This window comes from Corvus moneduloides, chromosome 16, assembly GCF_009650955.1.
Source record: "Corvus moneduloides isolate bCorMon1 chromosome 16, bCorMon1.pri, whole genome shotgun sequence".
NCBI classification, from domain to species: domain Eukaryota; kingdom Metazoa; phylum Chordata; class Aves; order Passeriformes; family Corvidae; genus Corvus; species Corvus moneduloides.
Genome location: NC_045491.1, coordinates 7000862 through 7019474, shown reverse-complemented (window position 1 = coordinate 7019474; position 18613 = coordinate 7000862). Strand labels below are relative to the sequence as shown.

Here is an 18613-nt window from a genome sequence, read left to right as displayed (position 1 = left end):
CAGAGCCTGGGTGAGCTCTAATTGCTTCTATTTGCATAACGAGGCGAGGCTCAGCATCCTGCTGATATTTGAAAGAGGAAAATCAAAATCAGCTCTAGATAAACAACTCCCCCCCTCCCTCCCCAGTCCCTGCTCCCCACTCCTAATTTGTGCATTTTCTCCCTTAATGCAGGTTTTTCAGGTCTTTGGTCTCCTCAGGAGCAGCGAGACCACCCCCCGGGACCCCTCCCACTGGTGCTGGGTACTGGGGGTGCTGCCCCTCTCCCCGGGCCGAGGCAAAGGAGGCTTTCCCTGGAGCTGGCGGTGAGGGATGTGGTGTGGAGGTGTCTGAGTGGGACCCGGAGAGAGGATCAGGGTGGGATTGGGGCTGGAAAAGCGGAGCCCCGGCTGGAGACTCCGGGCTCAGCGCGGGAGCGGGTCCTGCTCGGGACCGGAGGGGCTGGCGGGGAGGGACCCGAGTGGGAGCCCAGCAGATGTCACTGCAGCCCAGTGTCACCGCAGCCCGGCCCTGCCGGCTCCCGGGGACCTGCCCGGGCCGGGATGGGACGGGACAGCACCTTTCCTCACCTGTGATGCCCCAGGTGGCAGGAAGGGCTTTGTTTGCACCCCCACGTGGCTGGGGGATGCTCCTGCTCTGGGGCCAAGGACAGCCGGGGAAAAGGCCCAGAAGGACCTGGAAAAAGGAGTGACGTCCCCTGGCTGTGCTGTGACAGCAGCCGTGTCCCCGGTGTGCTGTCCCTCTGTAAACCATTTCCCCTACTCACCCACAGCCCAGGGGACCAGAAGCATCCCTGCTCCTCCTGTCCCCTCGGGTCCCCAGGGTCCTTCAGCCAAACCTGGGTGTCTCCTTGGCCCTGGGAGGACCTTGGGCATTGCCAACACTTGCTTGGCACCCACAGCTTTGGGACCTGGAGGGGCTGTTCTCCTGGTTGGGGTTCCAAGGGGTTTTCATGCTTCTCCCTGGCAGGGGGATGGTGCCTTTCTCACTCAAGGCCAGGTGACAGATGCCAAACACAAATATGTCGTGTCCCTTCCTTGGGGGACAAGGAAAATGGGCTTCTTCCTCCTCCTCTTCCTCCCCAGCATGAGGGCTGGTGTCCTCTGAACCCTTCGCTGCCCTTTGGGGGAGAAATGCTGACTCCAGATGTTTTCCTAAATGAGAACCTTCTGCAAACAGCGCCGGTTTAGATTAGATTTTAGGAAGAAATTCTTCCCTGTGAGGGTGGTGAGGCCATGGCACAGGTTGCCCAGAGAAGCTGCGGCTGCCCCGTCCCTGGAAGTGTCCAAGGCCAGATTGGACAGGGCTTGGAGGAACCTGGGATAATGGAAGGTGTCCCTGCCCATGGCAGGGGGTGGAATGGGATGGTCTTTGGGGTCCCTCCCTTCTGGGATCCTATGATTTTTGCTTTTTTGGCCAATCCACATTCAGGGACCTTCAGCCTGCAGTGGGGCTGGAAGGATGGGGTAGACCTGGCTGCCAGCACTCGCTGCTCCCTCTGCTCTCCTGCCTGTACCAAACGTGTGGCTGGGGCTGCTGCCTGCATCCCTGTCCTGGACCATGAAAATTCCCCCTTTCCTTGGCCCTCGTGCTGTGTGAAAACCCTTGGTCATGCCAGTGTCCCAAACAGGAGAGAGGCAGCAGTGTTTCCCCCAGCCCCTCCTCATCCTCCAGATCCCACAGAAGCTGCCTGGGGCAGGATGGAGAAAAGGAGAAGGACCCTCAAAGGTGGAAAGAAATCTCTGCTGCAGCTCTTAAAGGTGGGGGCAGAGGAGGAACCAGATGTGCAGGAGGTATCTGGTGCTTGCAGCACACGGGGGCTGTGTGCACACAGATTTTCCATCAAGCGGAGGAAAGGACCAGGAGCTCTTGAAGCTGAAGCCAAGGTGAGTAACCTGTGGCTGTCCCAGGGGTGCTGGGGGGAAGAGCTGTTTACTCAGGAGCAGCAGGGATGCTCTGCCAGGAGCTGGGACGTTCAGCTCTGCGGTCACAGCTTGCCAGGAGGGGTTGGGTTTCAGCAGGCCAGTCCGTGCTGCGAGGAGGGATGCTGGCCAGGCACCTCCACCCTCATCCCCACATTGGTGGTCCAGGGGGATGCAGGACGGAGGGGGTTCCCCTCCTGGCTGCGTCCCTGTGGCTGAGCTGGGGTTGCTGGGGCTGGTCCTGGCCGTGGTGGGGCTCCCCAGGGCTTCAGCAGAGCAAACACAGCCCAGACTCCAGCTGGGAAACAGTGGCTTTGTGCTGGCCTGGGCAAGGGTTCCCTATCCCAGCCAAAGGTTCTCTGGTGCCTCCTGCCCCAGCAGTGAGAGGATTTTTCCTCCTCCCATGTGGAAAAGCATCTCCCACTGCCATCACACAGCTCCTTCTGCCCTGCCTGGGCTCTCGCTTGCACCTCCAAATTCCCAAGGGCTTCCTGGGCTCTCTTTTCCCCCCCTCCATGTTGCATTTGGGATTTGTATTTCATTCTTATTTATCTCTCCGTAGGTTTGTCCCCGTCATTGCTGCTGTTCCCGGCTTTCCAGCAGGTTTGCTCTGCAGAGAGCTGCAGGTTGGCTATGAAATATGACAAAGCGTTCATTTAAATGCACACCATGATGTCAGCGAGTCCATTAGGGGAATTAATTTGAATGGTTGGCGTTTAATAAACAGCCTCGTCCCTCCTCTCCACACACAACCCCCCCCCCCCCCCCACCACTGCTGGCAGCTTGGAAGGGTTAAAAAATTGGAGGGAGAGGGGAGCAGGTATCAGGGTCTGGAGTGGGGGGGGGGGAATAATAAAAGAGATCTGGTGTTATAAGAGGAATTGCAGTTTGTTTTGTTCATGGTAAAAAAAAGCACATGTGGAAGGGGTTTGGGCTCAGAGGGTGTTTGGTGCATGGAGAAAAGGGGGGGAAGAGGGAGGACACGCTCCGGCCGCAGGGTCCCAGCCTGGCTCCGAGCACGCGGGGCTGGGGGGAGGAGAGGGGGCTCGGAGGACGTTGCTCCCCATATGGTGTGTATTACAAGCTCCTTTCTAGTTGTAAAGATTAATTTAAAGCCTTTCTCACCTCCCCCCCATCCCTCTTCCATTGACAAATGAACATCTGGGCTGAATGCTGCCCAGATCCTAATCAAAGCATTTTTCCAGGGCCGTTGTCTGCCTTTATGGCTATCTGCTCTTCGGATGCTCTGCAGTTCCAATGCACTTGGCAATTCAGCCTGTAAATACCCCTCTCCAGGATTTATGATTCGGGATAATGTGATTTTTCTCTTTGCCTCTGGATTCGTTTGTTTGGTTTAGTTTAACGACATTTCCTTGTCTCTGCATAAGTGAGGGCACGAATTTTCTTCCCTCCCCTCTTTGCAGGGAGTTATTAGCAATGAGGAAAAAAAATGGCTTTTTGGGGGGGCTCATGGGCACACTGGGGGGTGGGGGGGGGGGCAAATCCAGCCCTGAATTCCTGAGGAGTATCCCTGGTCATCCCAAACCGTCTATTTTTCCCATAGAAAGCTTGTTTTTGAGAAAGCAGCTTTTCACCAAAGCAAAGCCAAGCCCTTTCCATGACATTCAAGGGCTTCTTCATCAGGGAGAGGCAGCACAAGACACAGCCCAGTATGGAAAAGCTGTTTGCTCCCCAAAATGAGGCTCAAGAAGCCAAATGAGATGCTTGAAAACCTGGGAGTGCTGTGGCTGGGATCCCATTCCCACCAGGCTTGATTTTTCCCCTGCAAGCTCCAGTTTGGGAGTTAAAGGATAAATATATAAAACCTGGCTGGGATGTTGAATAATGTTTGTCGTGTCTCAGGTGCTGTCGGAAAGGATGGTGTTTGAGCCAGGGAAAAAAGGCAGGAAAATCCCTTTAGGGCAAATATAGGGACTTGCAGGGGATGTGGCATGGGGTCCCTGTCCCTGAATGAGGAGAGAGCTGGGAAACACAGAGCTGATGGGTCTGAGGTATTTATTCCTGCAGAAGTCCTGCCTCCCAGACCTGGGCCTCCCCTTCCCTCTGACTGGGCATCGAAGCTGGCTGCTTTTCCCAGTGGATGCTTTGAGGAAGGTGTGTGAGTTCAGTCCGTTTAAACCACCATGGAGAGGCTGTGTTTACACAGAAAGTGCACGGGGTAACGGCACCAGTAATTAAAAACATTCTCCTAAATGAGATAGAAAATCCCTGGGGTGGAAAGCGCTCCTCCTTGGCTCTCCAAGACAAGGTGCAGCCTGGATTTCAGTGGTGCAGGGTTGGGTACCGTCCATCACCAGGACCCTCCCCACCCCAGGGTGTCACTGGGATACAAGTAATCCTCCACCACAGGCACTGGGCTTGTTTTTCCTAAGAAACTCTGAATTTCCCACAAATGCAATGAGCCAGGATGCTGCGGGCAAATCCCTGAAAATGGGTCTGGGAATGTGAAGAGCCAGAGCTGGACTCCTGATGGATGTGGGGCTGAAGTGACCCCAGCACCAACCCTGGATGAGGACAGCCACCCATGGAGAGCTCCAGAGGTAGGGAAGCACCTTCCTGAGCATCCAGAGGAGCCTCTGGAGTGAATTTTAATTTCTCTGCATTTTTGCTGTCGATTTTTAGAGCACTCAGCACCTCCTGCCTCTTTTTCATCCCTTTCCTCCTTGATTCCCCCCAAATGAGGAGTAAGAGGGTGAAGCCTGGTGTCAGTCCGTGGCTGAGCCAGTTCATCCATGGGGAGAGAGCAGCCCCTGGCAGCTCCGGGGCGAAGGCGATGGGGATTTATGGAGTTTCCTAGCGGCACAAGCCATCTCTGAGATCACCTCTGCGGGGTGAGGTGGGATGGAGGGTTGGGTGCTGAGGGGCATTGTGGCCAAGGAGGCTTTCTGGGAAGGGGGAGGAGGAGCTGACGGTATCGGGGGTGTACGGAAGCCTTCCTCGATGTCCCCACGGAGGAGGAGGCGATCCCCGCCATGTCTCCGACCTCGCCCCCGGTGCCGCGCGTCGGGAGAGGGCGGCCGCGGGATTTGCGGCTGAACTCTGCTCAGAAAGTCGCTCCCAGCCTTTTCTCATTTCTTTCTGGGTTTAAGGCAGCTTCCAAATTCCTGCGCAGCCAAATCCTGCCTGGGACTGCCAGGAAACCCGGCCAGCAACAAGTACGTGCCGTTTCTGTACCCACAACACAGCCAGGGCTGCTGTTATCCTGCGGGTGGTGATGACGGGACGGAGCTCCAGCCCTCCCGAGGATGTGACCCCGTCCCTTCCCGGGCTGCCGCCGGCACCCTGCCCTGGGTGCTGCCCCGGACGTCACCTCCCCTTCATCGCCGTCTTTTTATACACCAAAACACCCCACCCCAGATTCCCTAGACTTTATCAGCCGCCCTCCCCGTCCCCTCCCACCCAGGGCATGGAAACACTCTGGCTTCAAGCACTCCCAACGGGATTTACGATCCCAGGGACTTCCTGCGCTGCCTGTCATCGCTCTCGCCCCTTCCCGCCACCGACAAAACAAACCCGTTTGTTTCGGGGCGCTCCTTCCACATTTCTTTATTTATTTTTATGTCTGCCGCTGCCTGCCTCAGTCCCGGAGAGTTTTAGGGGACAACGGAGGTGCAGGGGACAGCGGCAGAGCAATGAAGCGGCCCCGAGGCCGCGGGGAAGGGCACACGTTTGGTCTCCATGGGGAATGTCAGTGGCTGGGGAAAGGGGGTCGGGAAAATCCTGCACCGTGGTGCAAACGTCTAAACACCGCGGGATGCATCTCCGCATCCCGAGGCCCTCGGCGCTTGGGGATTCCATGGAATCCACCCCAGCGTGACCCCAAAGCCGCCTGGGAAAGCTGAGAGCAGGGCAGCGAAGGGGCTGCACTCGCAGCATCCTCCCGGCCGTGGCGGGGATGTGGAGCCGGCTCCGGCCAAGCCCACCCGTGGGACGCCTGATCTGCTCTTTCCACTGGTGACTCATGGAAAAAAGACTTGTTTTGCAGCGGCGCTCGGCACGTCGGGTGATCCTGCCTCCGTGCCTCGCTCGCCTGTCTTTTTTTAAAGGATCATTGGTATGAAAACATCTGGGACCCCGACCTTCCTGCAGAGCTCGCTCACCTGAAGGTATTTTCCCCCCTGGATGTGTGCAGGGCTGGCTGTGCAAGCCACGCTCTGTCGGCTGCCTGGGAGGCAGCCTGGTCACGCTCCCAGGGTTGAATTTTTTGGGGATTAGTATTTTTGAGCGGCTCTTATACAACGGCGTTGGAAGCTTGGAGGGTTTCCACCAGCTCCTTGCGTGTTGGTTTCCGCACTCCTGCCAGCGCCGCCGGCTGCACGGGGCCCCCACAAGTCTGTCCCCAAGGTTTGTGGCACAGCCCGGGGTGATGGGGCTGGGGACTCATCCAGGCTTGTCCTGAGTGTCCCCACTGTCCCCAAGACCAGGCAGGACATGGAGAAGTGGGATCTCACTGTGTGGCTTGGCTTCCTGATGCCTTGTAGGGAGCAAGCAGGATCCATTGGTAGATTTGGGTTAAAACACTCAGAACAGGAATGACGCTGATTCCCATTGAGTTCCCAGCCCCACACTGCATCCCAAATACTCACCTTTCACTGCTTTTTCTCCAAGTCCTTCAGAGGGCAGAGATGGAGCACGGCCCTTTCCCAGTGGGACCGGCCCATCCCAGACCCGGCTGCAGCAGGAGTTTGGGCCAGCTCTGTCTTTAACTGAATTGGCTCTTTTAAAAAGTTTTTTTCTTAGAAATGGGCATTGAGAGGGATGTTCCGTGGTGCTTAGTGCTGTGTATCACACCTTCACCCTTTCCTTGCAGGCCACTGGCCGTGCCACTGCTCTCTGGAAAGCACATTAGCAATGTTTTTTGGGGGGGGAGGGGAGCAGGGTGATGGTTTAGTTTGGAATCTGGCATGGAAAATAATTTCCAACCCCCAAATTAGAAACAGAATAATAATACAGGGTCTTGTTTTGGAGGAGGTAGTGTGTGTCATCCCGCAGCAATGAGAAACTTGTGCTAGAGAGGAGTAAAGAGCTGTGATTTATTTTTTTAACACTCCCCAAAGGACCGACGTGGCTCTGGGATGCTGCTCCCACTCCCTTGTACCCATGCACGGGGATGGGACAGTTGCTGTGGATGTGGGCAGTGGGGTGTCCTTACATCATGTGGGGACTGTATCACCCAATTTCGTTGTTCTTACACTTGGTTTTGTGGAGAAAAGGGGATTGTGCCGTGTGGTTTTCTGCCTTGCCCTTCCCTAAGGAGTTGGGATGGAGAGCTGATGCTCAGGGGTGGGACAGGAGCCAGTATTTTGCCATGCTGGGCTGGAGGGAGGCATGAGCAGGCAATGCTTTCTCCTTGGGATTTTCTATTTTGAATGCCATGGATTAGAGAGAATTCACTGTGAGTTGCTCTCTCTATGGTATCTCTCCCCCAGAAAACATCAGGTCCGATGAAAACGGAGTTGGACTCCTAGAGAAGAGAAGTCATGCTGAGGCAGTAGCTAGTCCTGCCTCAGATGGGCTCACTGGCCACCACAGCATTGCCAGAAAACCCTTAAAAATAACGTATTTTTAAAAACTGTGAGGGGTTTTCCCATGTGTGGGAGTGGTGTCTGCTCAGCCAATTTAAAGGCTGAATTCCTGTGCAGAGGAGCCTTCACCCCACTCTATTTCTCTCCCTGTTGGTTACGACACACTCTACACCCAAAATCTGTGCCCAAGCCGGGGTGCCCCATCTGCCTTTGGGATGTCCTCAGGACAGGACCTGGGGGGAGATGTCTGCATGGAGTCAGTCCCTGGGATTTAATAAGACACTTATTGTATGTTAAATATCAAAGGCTGATAGGAAACATGTGTCCCGAGGATTAACAGCCGTGTAAAAGATAAAGCCGTGAGTTAAACCTCCAAACAGCGTGTTTCAAGTTACCCTTCATGGCTGCAATCTGCACTGTTGGGGTAACCAGGAGTGGGATGGGGAAGGTAAAATGTGTATTGCAGCTCATGGTGCTCTAAAATCCTTGGGATGGGCTTGGGACTGGGCTTTCTCCCAGCAAGGTGATGCCCAGGGATGCCGGATAACACAGGGGTGACGTCAGCTCCTTCTTCCCCCATTTCTTCCTCCCTTTCCACCTCTCCCCCTTCTAATGGTTTTTTTTTTCTTTTTTTTTTCCCAGGCCCCAATTTCTCCCCTGTCGAGGCAAACGCTTTGGCTAATTAGCAAAACGTGTCAAAGAAAATGATTAATGTCCCGGGAGGAGGCTGAGCTGCCTTTGTGCCAGCATTGCCTGACTTCTGCTCTTAAAGGTTTTATTAAAAGATAAGGGAGCTCGTGACGGGTGAGCAAAGCATGTGCTTCCCTGGGTGTTAAAGGGTCAGAGAAGGGGGAGACGTGGGGCAGATCGGGGTCACCCTCGGAGGGAGAGGCGAGGGCTCGTGTTTCCCTGCCTCTGTGCGGCACCGTCACCGTGGTGTCTGGTCTTGGCACAGAAAAAGACTTTAAAAAAATGGCTGAATGCTTCCTTTATTCTTCCAGGGGCAGGTAACTCAATCTCCTTAGCTGGGCTATGAATGTTGCTGTGTTATGGGGCTCTGCCTGGCTGTGAGCTCCAGGAGCGATGTTTTAGGGGGTCTCGGGGAGGGGACGCTCAGGATGGGCATTCCAAGGTGCGGCTGGGGTGCTGGGGATTTGGCACAGCCAGGCTCCTGCCCAGGACAGCGGTGGCAGCAGGGACAGAGGTGCTTGGGCATGAGTTTGAGAGACCCTGTGGCCAGAGAGGTGCCCATGGTCAGGCTCAAGCCCAGTGGGACATCCCTGACAGTGTCTGCTGTGGGCTGAAACCCCCATCCCAGCTCCCTCCTGGTGGTCCCATGGCCAGGTGGGCAGCAGAGGCACAGGAGGGAATCTGAGGCACGGTCCCACTGGGCTCCTGCCAGGACCACGTTATACAGCATCCAGCTGTCCTCATCTCTTATGGCTTTGGACATGTTTCCAGCAATCTCCAAAATACACTCTTTGCAACCCAAACCCCTGCAACCCTCCCAAAACCAGCAGCCCTTGCAGGGGGGTCCTGCAAAAAGCAAAAACTACCCAGCAACTCCACTGTGGGATCACACGAACCAGAGCTGGCAGTGCCACAGCATCCTTGTGCCATGCCAAAATCCCAGCTGGGACACCAGCTCCAGGAACGGGGAAAGGGTGAGAGTGGTGGGAGACCCATCAGCAGCACACTGGTTATTTTATCAAAGCAGGAGCGATTCCCAAACCCAGCAGACACCAATGTCTACAGCCACAGAGGTCTGAGCCCCTCGATGCACATCAGGGAGTTTTTGGGAGGGAGCACAGCTGGCAGGAGCCTCGCGGGGGCTGCAGGAGCTGCTCGGTGAGGTTTTCCTCCAGCAAACAGACCTCTGGGCTTAATAAGCTATTTGTAAAACTCGCTGTGGATAAACAAGAGGCCGTGTGTCAGGCTGAAGGCGGCCTCGCAGGGCTCCGCCGCGCAGGGTGGGACCTCAGCGCAGAAATATTTTCAAGATAAACAGAGGAAAATGAGTCCTGGAGGAGGCTGGAGCCGCTGGCAGCAGCACACCGCTCCTCTCCAAGATTATTTCGGGGCAGGAACTTGGCTTTCTGCACACTGCAGCTTTTTTTTTTTGTCTGCCTCTGAAGGGAACCTCGCGTGCTGCTGATTCAGAAATAAACCTGAGGAGTGGCTGGCACTGAAGGCAGCGGTGAGGAGATGTGGTGCAGAGCCCGAGGCTTGAAGGGGAGTTTTGGGGTGAGGGCGAGGAGCTGGGATGCACAGCTGCTGCTGCAGATCCCCCTCATCAGAGCTGCCTTCCCTGAGGAACCCTTGGGCTGAGGTAACAATATTGGGTTGGGGGTGTTCAGCTTGAAGAGGAGAAGGCTCCAGGGAGATTTTAGAGCCCCTTCCAGTGCCTAAAGGGGCTCCAAGAGAGCTGGAGAGGGACTTGGGACAAGGGCGTGGAGTGACAGGACAAAAGGGAATGTCTTTGAACTGACAGAGAGCAGAGTTAGATTGAATATAAGGAAGAAATTCTTCCCTGTGAGGGTGCTGAGGCCCTGGCACAGGGTGCTCACAGAAGCTGTGGCTGCCCCATCTCTGGAAGTGTCCAAGGCCAGGTTGGACAGGGCTTGGAGCAGCCTGGGACAGTGGAAGGTGTCCCTGCCCATGGCAGAGGATGGGACTGGATGGGCTTTAAGGTTCCCTTCAAGCCAAACCATTCTGGGATTCTGTGGCTCCAGTGAGAGCAGCAGAGCTGCCCTGCCTGGCTGCTGGTGCCTCCTGCCCTCTGTCAGCTCCTCCATTTCCCAGCACAGGTAGAGGCAATTCTGTGGTGCCCCAGGGCAGGATACGGGCCCTGCCCTGCCCTCTGCCAGGCTGGAGCTTGGGAAATGGGCTGGGCTCCATCTTTCCATCCCCTCTATCCCTCTAGCCTCATTGTCCTCTTCATCCTCCCCACCCCCTTCATTTCTCCATCCCACCACCCCTGGGCTGTGGAGGTTTGTTGCTGGTTTCCTTCTCCTCTGTTCTGTGCCTGGTCTTTAAACTCCACAATCGTGGATCGACACCCAGCTTGGGGCAAAGCTGGACTTGGGGCACCAAGGCTGGGACCAGCCACAGCCTCAGCAGCCGAGATCTCCCAGCGTATCTCTCCCTCTCCTCCCCACCCCCAGCAAATTTAATTAAAAGTCATTCAGATTCCTTTGAAAGAAAATGTCATCCGTCGACACAATTACACTTTAACTAACCAAAGCTGTTACAGTTCCTATATATATTGGAATCAGGCTGTCGTTATTAGTTCTAAGTAAGTAATTTATTCCCATTATTGTGTTCAAATTACAGGATATTACCCCCTGGGGAAATAATCCTGTTATTTGAAATGTAAAAAAGAATTCACATGGACAACAATGGATTCCTGAATGAAGCCAACAACAGCCCCCAATCCCAGTGCGGCATCACTTGCCTCAGATAGGGAAAATATTAAGTTTCTTTTAAAAAGGTTCTTGTCTCCTCTCTTTCCCTTCTCCTGCGCCAGGTAAGGTAAATTGGGCTCCTCCTCTTCTTCAAGTGCATCAATTTATTGAGGGAATCCTGGATGTGAAGGAATTTGGTGGGGAGCATGGGGGAGGAAGATATATATGTATATAAATATAAAAATATAAAAATATATTTAAAAAAAAAAATATATATATATGGGTGTCTCCCCTTATTTTGGTGGTGGGAAGGGAAGGGAGCCTGGGGATGGCGGGATGCGAGTGCCTGGCACAGCCCCGGGGGTTTCTGCCGGAGCCGGGAACCTTTGCCTTCCTTCGGCAAAGAACTGCCGAGGTTCTTTGGAAACGTTGTTCCCTCGATCAAGATCTTCAGGGAAGGCAAATAACAGCTCGTCTCTGCAACACCCAAACATAAGCAACTAATTTGGACCACTGAAAGGAAAAAAGGGGGAGGGAAAAAAGAAGAAAAAAAAAAACCGAAAGAAAGAGAAGAGGAGGAAGAGGGAGGGGAGGGAAGAAAATCAGATACACTTGTAACCTGATTACAACAGCCAGCTATGTGTGCAAAATCACAATGCAGCTCTATAATTAAATCTCTCTTTCCCCCTCCTGCCGAGCTCTTTCCTCTCAGGCGCGGTACAAAAACAGTCGTTAGGACATCAAATTCCAGCTCCGACAAGAGGGGACTTTTTTGTCTATAGCTGCTCGGCTCGTCTTTAAGGAAATAATAATTATAAGCCCAGTGCGGCTGGCTGACGAGCTTTGTGGAGCAGAAAGGGCTCGTCTTGTCCAACCGCCCCTTCCCCCATGCAGAGGGCCGGGGCAATGGGAAAAGAGATGAGCCAGCCCTGGGAGCCAGCCCTGGACACCCCCTCCTTGTGCTGGGATCCAGGGGGAAACAAAACCCTGGGGTCTAACAAGACACTCGGAATCACAGAGACTCCTTCCCCTCTTACCCTGTTGAATCCACCTCATGTGTTTTAGCATCAGCAGTTTAGTGGCACAGGGCACTCCCAGGTGGGTCTGGGTGTTTGGGAGTGCATAAAGCACCTGTGAGGGATGTGAGGAGCCAATGGCTTCACAAACACCAGGAAAACTCCTGCCACAGCGTTTTCCCAAGGGTTTCTCCCCTGCCTGGCACTTGGCTTCTCCAGCCAGATCTGGGCCGCAGGGTGATGGGGGGATGCCATGGAAAGGATCAGGTCAATAAACCCCAAAGGCAGCAGGGAAGGGACTCCCAGCACGGTGGATGGCGGGGGCAGTGCTGGCAGCCTTTCCCCAGCCCTGCCTGTTGATGACTTGGATTTATTCCACGTTGGTCACAGAGGGCTATTCCCATTCCTGTGACACCCAGCACATGCTTTTGCTGACAGCTGTGGGCTGGATTCAGCCTCAGGGACCCAGTTCCTCGAGGGCAGGTTCCTGCTTGGTTCCTCGGGGTATTTTTGGGAACAAGTCTTGCATCCCATCTTCTTTCCTGCTGCGAGTCAAAGGAAGGTGTGTTGGGCTTCTTGCAACTTTTGCAACGACTCACAGGATGGCGAAGGAAAAAACCTGGCACCAGGAAATCGTACAATGGGACCCAAAGTGCAAGATAACCACCAGTGAGACAGGATTTATCCACCACACCTCGTTGTGGCAGCCGGCACGTGCAGGAGAGCACGACCGAGGGTGGATGCAGCATCCGACAAGGAAACTTGGATGATGCTCCAATAAAGCTGTGCAGGTTTGGTTTTAATGGCAATTAACAGCTGTTAAAAGGTGAAGGATCTATTCTGCTAACACCCAGTGCTTCTGATGCCTTTCATGAAGGGATTTGAAAATACATTTTTGAGTGTTAATTTTAAGCCACCATAATGTACCCTGGGGAGGTGGATGGGTTTACTCTGTTTTCAGGTGGGGAAGCTGAAGCAGGCCAGGGAACAGTGTGGGGATGAGCATTCAAGGCTGGCAGTGGTGGTGAAATCCACATCTGGTTCTGGAAGAGGGATGGGACCAGCCAGCAACATCAGCACCGTTTTCACCAGCATTTCCCCAGTCTTTTAGTTTGTGGGGAGATTAACTTGGTGCAAAACCAAAGGCACTCACGAGTTTAACCTTCAGCAGGACCCTCACGCTGGGGGGGCACGTAGGAAATCGTCTTTCCCTGGGAGATGCTGCAAATCTGGATTTTCCAGTTCCTGGAGGGCTCTGCTTGTTTAAATTAGAAGCAGATAGGAGAGGTGAATTTTAAGAAGGACAGAGCAAAGGCACACAAGTATGCAGTTAACTTCTAAACTTCTTTCTCTGGCTCTCCTGCTGAGTAAATGCTTTAGGAGCTTCAAACCACAGCTTTTAATATCTCCTTAACATGCCCCGCGATTCCTTCCCCCCTGTCAAAACAGTGAGAGCAGCTGTGAATATTTTCCATTTAAAAATGTTTTGTATGCATACGAAAGTACCTGCAGCTCCTGTGGGCTGGGCTACGGAGAACTGCTGGAGCCAAGGGTATCTATTTTGTATTGAACCTCAAAATAGCACATGCTCCTGCCTCTCTCTTACTCGTGTCCTGCACCCAGGAGGGTATTTTTGATTTAAGTGACAGATCAAGGAAAAAATCCCCAATTTACCCTGTTGATGTAGAAGGTCTTGTCATTCTAAGCTCAGCTCACCTGGATGGAGGATTGTTTTAAACTCCCAAATGCAGAACCTGTAATAGCGGGTGTTGTATGGGGACTGCAGTTTTGGGGAGGTTTCCCATACACGTTTCTCCACTAAACCACATTTTTTCCACTGAAAGGTGTAACTGCCGTTTCCGTGCCTTACGACCAATTTAGCAGCTGATCCGTAGCCAAAAAACGCAGGCAGTAATTACAGCTTTGGGGTTGGTGCTCCTCTCAAAGCGCTCTATGGGTTGTGCATGTCTGCCCTCCTCCCTGCCTGTTTTTTCCCCCTGATCTTGGATGAAAAAAGCTTATTATTGGATAAAAGGGGAAAAAAAAAAATAAATCCAGCCTGATGAATACAAGAGCCAGTCTAGCTGTGAAAAAAGCCTGGTACCAGGGGCTTGTGGAGGTTGTGGAAAGCAAAGGGCACCCAGCATGGGGCAGGTCCTGGCACTGGGGGTCCCAGCTCAGGATTTGGGGGGAAGTGAGTGCACAGGTGGCAGAGCAGGAAAACAGGGTCAGATTGTGCACACACCCCCACCCTCCTGTGCCAAGCAAGGAAAAAACCCCCCCAAAAAAGAAAGTCTTTATTTGGACTCAAAACCACACCGGCTCGGGACACGTTTGGGTTTACAAACCCCAGAGCTGCGGGACCAGAACTGCTGTGAACTGGGGGGAGGGCACCAACCACATCCCTGCGCACCCCCTGGCCCCTCTCCCTTTTTCTCTGCTCTGCGTGGGATGGTGAGGATGCTCCAGCCTCCAGCTGCTGCCAGGCATTGGGTACAGCCCCTGGAGGGGGCAGTTATTTCTTGGGCTCCCCCCTCCATGCAAAGCCTGCCGCCAGGCTGAGCACAAGGGTTATAATCAGCCAGGATTTATGGAGAAAACCGAAATCCCGAGCTGTTCTGGTCGTTAATCAGAAATTCTTCGCTCAGTTCCCAAACCGTTTCCCTGGGGATCTCCTCATTGGGACCCCCCACTCCACAGCCCCCTCCCCAAGGATGGCAGCTCCTTCATTGCAGGCACAGGGGCTGGGATGGGGAGGGACCCTAGGCTTTGGAATTATCCAAGCCCCCCCATTGATAAATAAATCGCCATGGATGCATCGGAATAAACCCCAGCAGGGCCCTCTTGCCTTCAAATCCCACCTCTGTCCCCACAGGGTTTTATTTGGGGGGGGGGGATGGAACCCTGCTGTCAGACTCAGTTCTGCTTTTAAGAAGGGGGGAAGGAATGAAATCAGGGCAAAGCTTTGCCGACGCGTTGGGATCGTCGCCGTCCGCGTTTTAATGTGATTTATGCCTGGATTTCTAAATCCAGCCACTGACTGCACACTTTAAATATAGCTTCAAAAACACCCTGAAAACGTGTAGTAAGCACGTTAAAAACAGCGGGCGGAAGGGACGCACAGCACCCCCCCGGCTGGGGATGGGGAGCATAGGGGATTTATTGGGGGAAAAAAAGGGGATTTGGGGGGTCCCAGCAGATGGGAATGGGGTTCCATCAGGGCCTGTGCGCAGTCTGTGGGTACAAAATCGAGCGCTGGGTTGGCAATGAAGGGGTGAGCGTCCCCCACCTCCCACACCTTGGCAGCCCCCCCAAGACGGGGGACATGCGTTGGGGGTGGGGGGCATCGGTTTGCTTTGCCTCCCACGTCTCCATAGAGCCTCCCCCAACTCCCCCCATTCCCAGATTCCGCCCCCCCGTCCTACCTGCATCCCGAGAGGGGGGGCAGTGCCCGGTGTGGGGCGGGGGGCTGCGAGCTCCGCACCGCTCCGCTGCCTCCTGCCCGCTCCCCTCCGCCTCGGCGGGGACCGGGACGGGGGCGGCCACTGGGAATTTCGTATTCGTCCGGGGAGGGGAGAGAAGGGAAAATGGGAAAAAGAGGAAAAACAACAACAACAACAACAAAACCAGGAAGAAACGCCAAAACAAAATGGAGAATAAATGGGGAGGGGGGGGGAGGGAGAGGGAAAAGAAAAGAAAATTAAGGAAAAAGCACAAGGGGAGAGACGGAGGGAGCGGAGCCGGGCGCGCAGGGCGGGCGGGGGTGCCCCCTCCCCGGGGGGGGCGGGGGGCGGCCCGGGGGCGGGCGGCACCGTGGGAACCTGCCGGGAGCCCGGGGCACCGGGATCGGGATGGGAATGGGAATGGGGGGGGCACAACGCGGTGCGGCTGCTCGCGGGACACCCCCACCTCCCTTCCCCGCCCCGATATTATTTTTTATAAAAATGGGTGTTTTTGGAGAAAGCGCTGTTTGCGGCAAAGCTTTGCGGGGGAAAATGTGGGAGCGGCCGCCACCCCCCCAAATTCCACGGGGTACTCGCAGCCCCCCATTGCGGCGTGTGTGTCCCCCCCAGCTGCAGGGGTGGGGGGGTTACTGGGGGAAATAATGGGGAGAAAAGAAGGGGGTTGGGATTTCATGTGGAAAACGGTGGGAAAACGGTGCGCGCCCGCAGGACCGCGCCGGAGACGGAAAAATAATAATAATAACAATAACAATCATAACTAGAAAAATGTGTATATTAGATTGGAGGGGCTTTTCTTCTTTTTTTGGAGGGTGTTTTGCAGCAGCGATGCCCCAGCCAGGAGCTGCTGCTACAAGATGGCTCCCGGCCGGGGGAAGGGAAGGAGGAGGAGGAGGAGGAGGAGGAGGAGGAGGAGGAGGAAGGGCTGGAGTTGCAGGGAGGGGGGGCCGTCCGTCCCCCCCCCCCCCCCGCCCCGCCCGAGCCTGTTTTTTCTATTTTTTATTAGCATTTCCCTGATTTATGACATGCCAACCCCCCGGCCCGGGGACAGCGGCGGGGAGGTCCGGGCGTGAAGGCATTAAACATTTATAAAATATGCTTTTAAAGCCACATAAAAGCGATCAAACCATTAATATTTTTTTCTTTCCCTCACCCCCCAATTCCCCCGTTTTTTTGGTTTACTAAAGGAGACTGGGAAAAGAAGCGCCCTCCTCTTGGAGGCAGCGGGGTTTGAGCCCTCGCCTCTGACGCAGTTTTGCTCTTAAATATAAATAAAAACATAAATATATATTATTATTATTACTATTACTTATTATTATTATTTTCGCGTTAAACCAGGGCCTTGCGCAGCGTGAGAGCTTTTCGACGAACTCGATTTTGCTTGGAACGTTTAAAAATAAGCAGATTTTTGGGGCTGTTTCTCCCCTTTTCTGGCCGATGTCCCGGTGGGCACCTCGAAACTCCTGTCGGGGGGGCTGGGGGGGTGGCGCTTTATTATTATCACTTTTAATTTATACCGGATTAAATTAGATTTTCCCCTCCTCCCCTCTTTCGTTATAAAAGCCGATTTTTGTTTAATTAAGTAAAGAAGCGGGGGGTGGGTTGGGAGGTTCGGGGGGGGGTTTGGCAGCGATGGGGCATCCCCCCCTTCTCCCCGAGGAGTGCTCTGTGCTGTGCAAAGAGAAAAATACATTAAAAATAGGTGGGGGGAAAAGGGAAAAAGAAATTAAAAATAGAAAAAAAAAAAAAAAAAAAAAGGAAAGAAAAGTAAAAGTTGGTGTGGCCGGCGGGCAGCACTGGGGGGGGGGCCGCCCCCCTCAAAATCCAGAGAGGGAGAATGTGTGTGTCTCCTCCCCCAGCCTCCCTTTTCACCCTATTTTTGAATTTTTGGGGGGGCGGGGCCCGCAGGGAGGGCAGGGACCCTCCCCCGCTCGCCCCCGGCCCTGAAAGGCCGCTTTGTCCGCGGCGGGGCCGTGGGAGAGGGCCCGGCGGCACTTCCCCCTCAGCCCTGCCCGGCCGGGATGAAGGATTTAACCCCCACAGATAATAAAGGGGGTCGCGGGGCGCTCCCCCCTCACGTCCGCGCTCGGAGCGGGGGGACCCGCGGCCGCTCCCCGCCAACCGCCCGCCCGCTCCGGGCGGGAGCGCGGGGGCAGCCTGGAAACAGCAGCGGGAGCGCCGGGGGCGGGGCGGCTGGGGGGCCTGGAAACAGCCGCCTGTTTACCCGCCGCTGAGCGACAGCCCGGCTGGCCAATGGGAAGGCGCAGATAGGCCGCGGGCCCGCCCCCGCCGCGCCGAGAACAATGCGTGTTTCATGGCCCCGCCGCCGCCGTTTTTCCCTCCCCCATTCCCCCGTTTTTTCCCTCCCTCCCTCCCGCCCCGCGCTCGCGCCCCCATTTTTTTTTTTTTTTATTTTTTTTTCTCCCTAATTTTTTTTTTTTTCCGTTTTTTTTTTTTTTTTTTTTTTTTTTTTTTTTCTTCCCTCTTCCCTTAAGCGCCGCCGAGCCGCGCGCGCGGGGCCGGCCCGGGGAGGGGGGGGTGTGGAGGCGATGCTGCAGCTCGGCGGGGCCCCGCCGCTCCATGGCGCGGCCGCCACCGCGTCGCTCCCGCGCTGCTGCCCCTGAGGAGCGGAGCGGAGCAGCGGAGGAGCCGGGCGGCGGGCAGGGCGGCGAGCCGGCACCCCCCGCCCCAGCCCCGCACCGCCGCCATGCCCCGCGACCAGGCGGTCTGACCGCGCCGAGGTAGGACCCGCACCCAGACCCGCACCCCGACCCCGGGGCGGCGGTCCCGTCCCCCCCCCCCTCCACCCCCCCTTCCGCCACATCCCTCCCGCTTTTTGCCCCTTTTTAGCCGTTTTCCCCTTTACTGATTACTTTCCAGCCGGGATCCGGCCGATCCCGCAGCTCCCGGGGTGAGGCTCGCCCCAAGCAGCCACGCAGGCAGGGTTTAATCAATATTAGAATCCACCCGAAAATAATTAAAAAAAAATCACAACAAAGCAAAGCAGTTAGATTTTTCGGGGTATAATTTTTTGTTTCTGCCCTCTTTTTTTTTTTTTTTCCTTTTTTTTTTTTTTTTTTAATTATCCCTCCCCTGCGCTAGGAGCGCCCGGCGGCGGGGCTGGAGCGGCGGCTCCCGGGGCTCCGGTAGCGCTTGGGGAGGATTTGAAGGGGAGAACCTCCACTTTATCCCGCAGTGTTTATTATTTCTCGCTATCCCGGTGCAAAATACGGCGGGCGAGTGGAGCCTTTCATCAGGCTGCAAAT

At 54.9% G+C, this 18613-nt stretch overlaps 1 long non-coding RNA gene across 1 annotated transcript; it reads right to left on the bottom strand.

Moving 5' to 3' along the window:
* Positions 1–10748: 10748 nt before the first annotated feature.
* LOC116452108 lies at positions 10749–15649 on the bottom strand. Its single transcript, XR_004243402.1, has 2 exons — positions 15312–15649; positions 10749–13141 (listed from the first exon to the last, which is right to left on the bottom strand). It is a non-coding gene; the product is annotated as an uncharacterized LOC116452108 (long non-coding RNA).
* Between the last annotated feature and the right edge of the window lie 2964 nt (positions 15650–18613).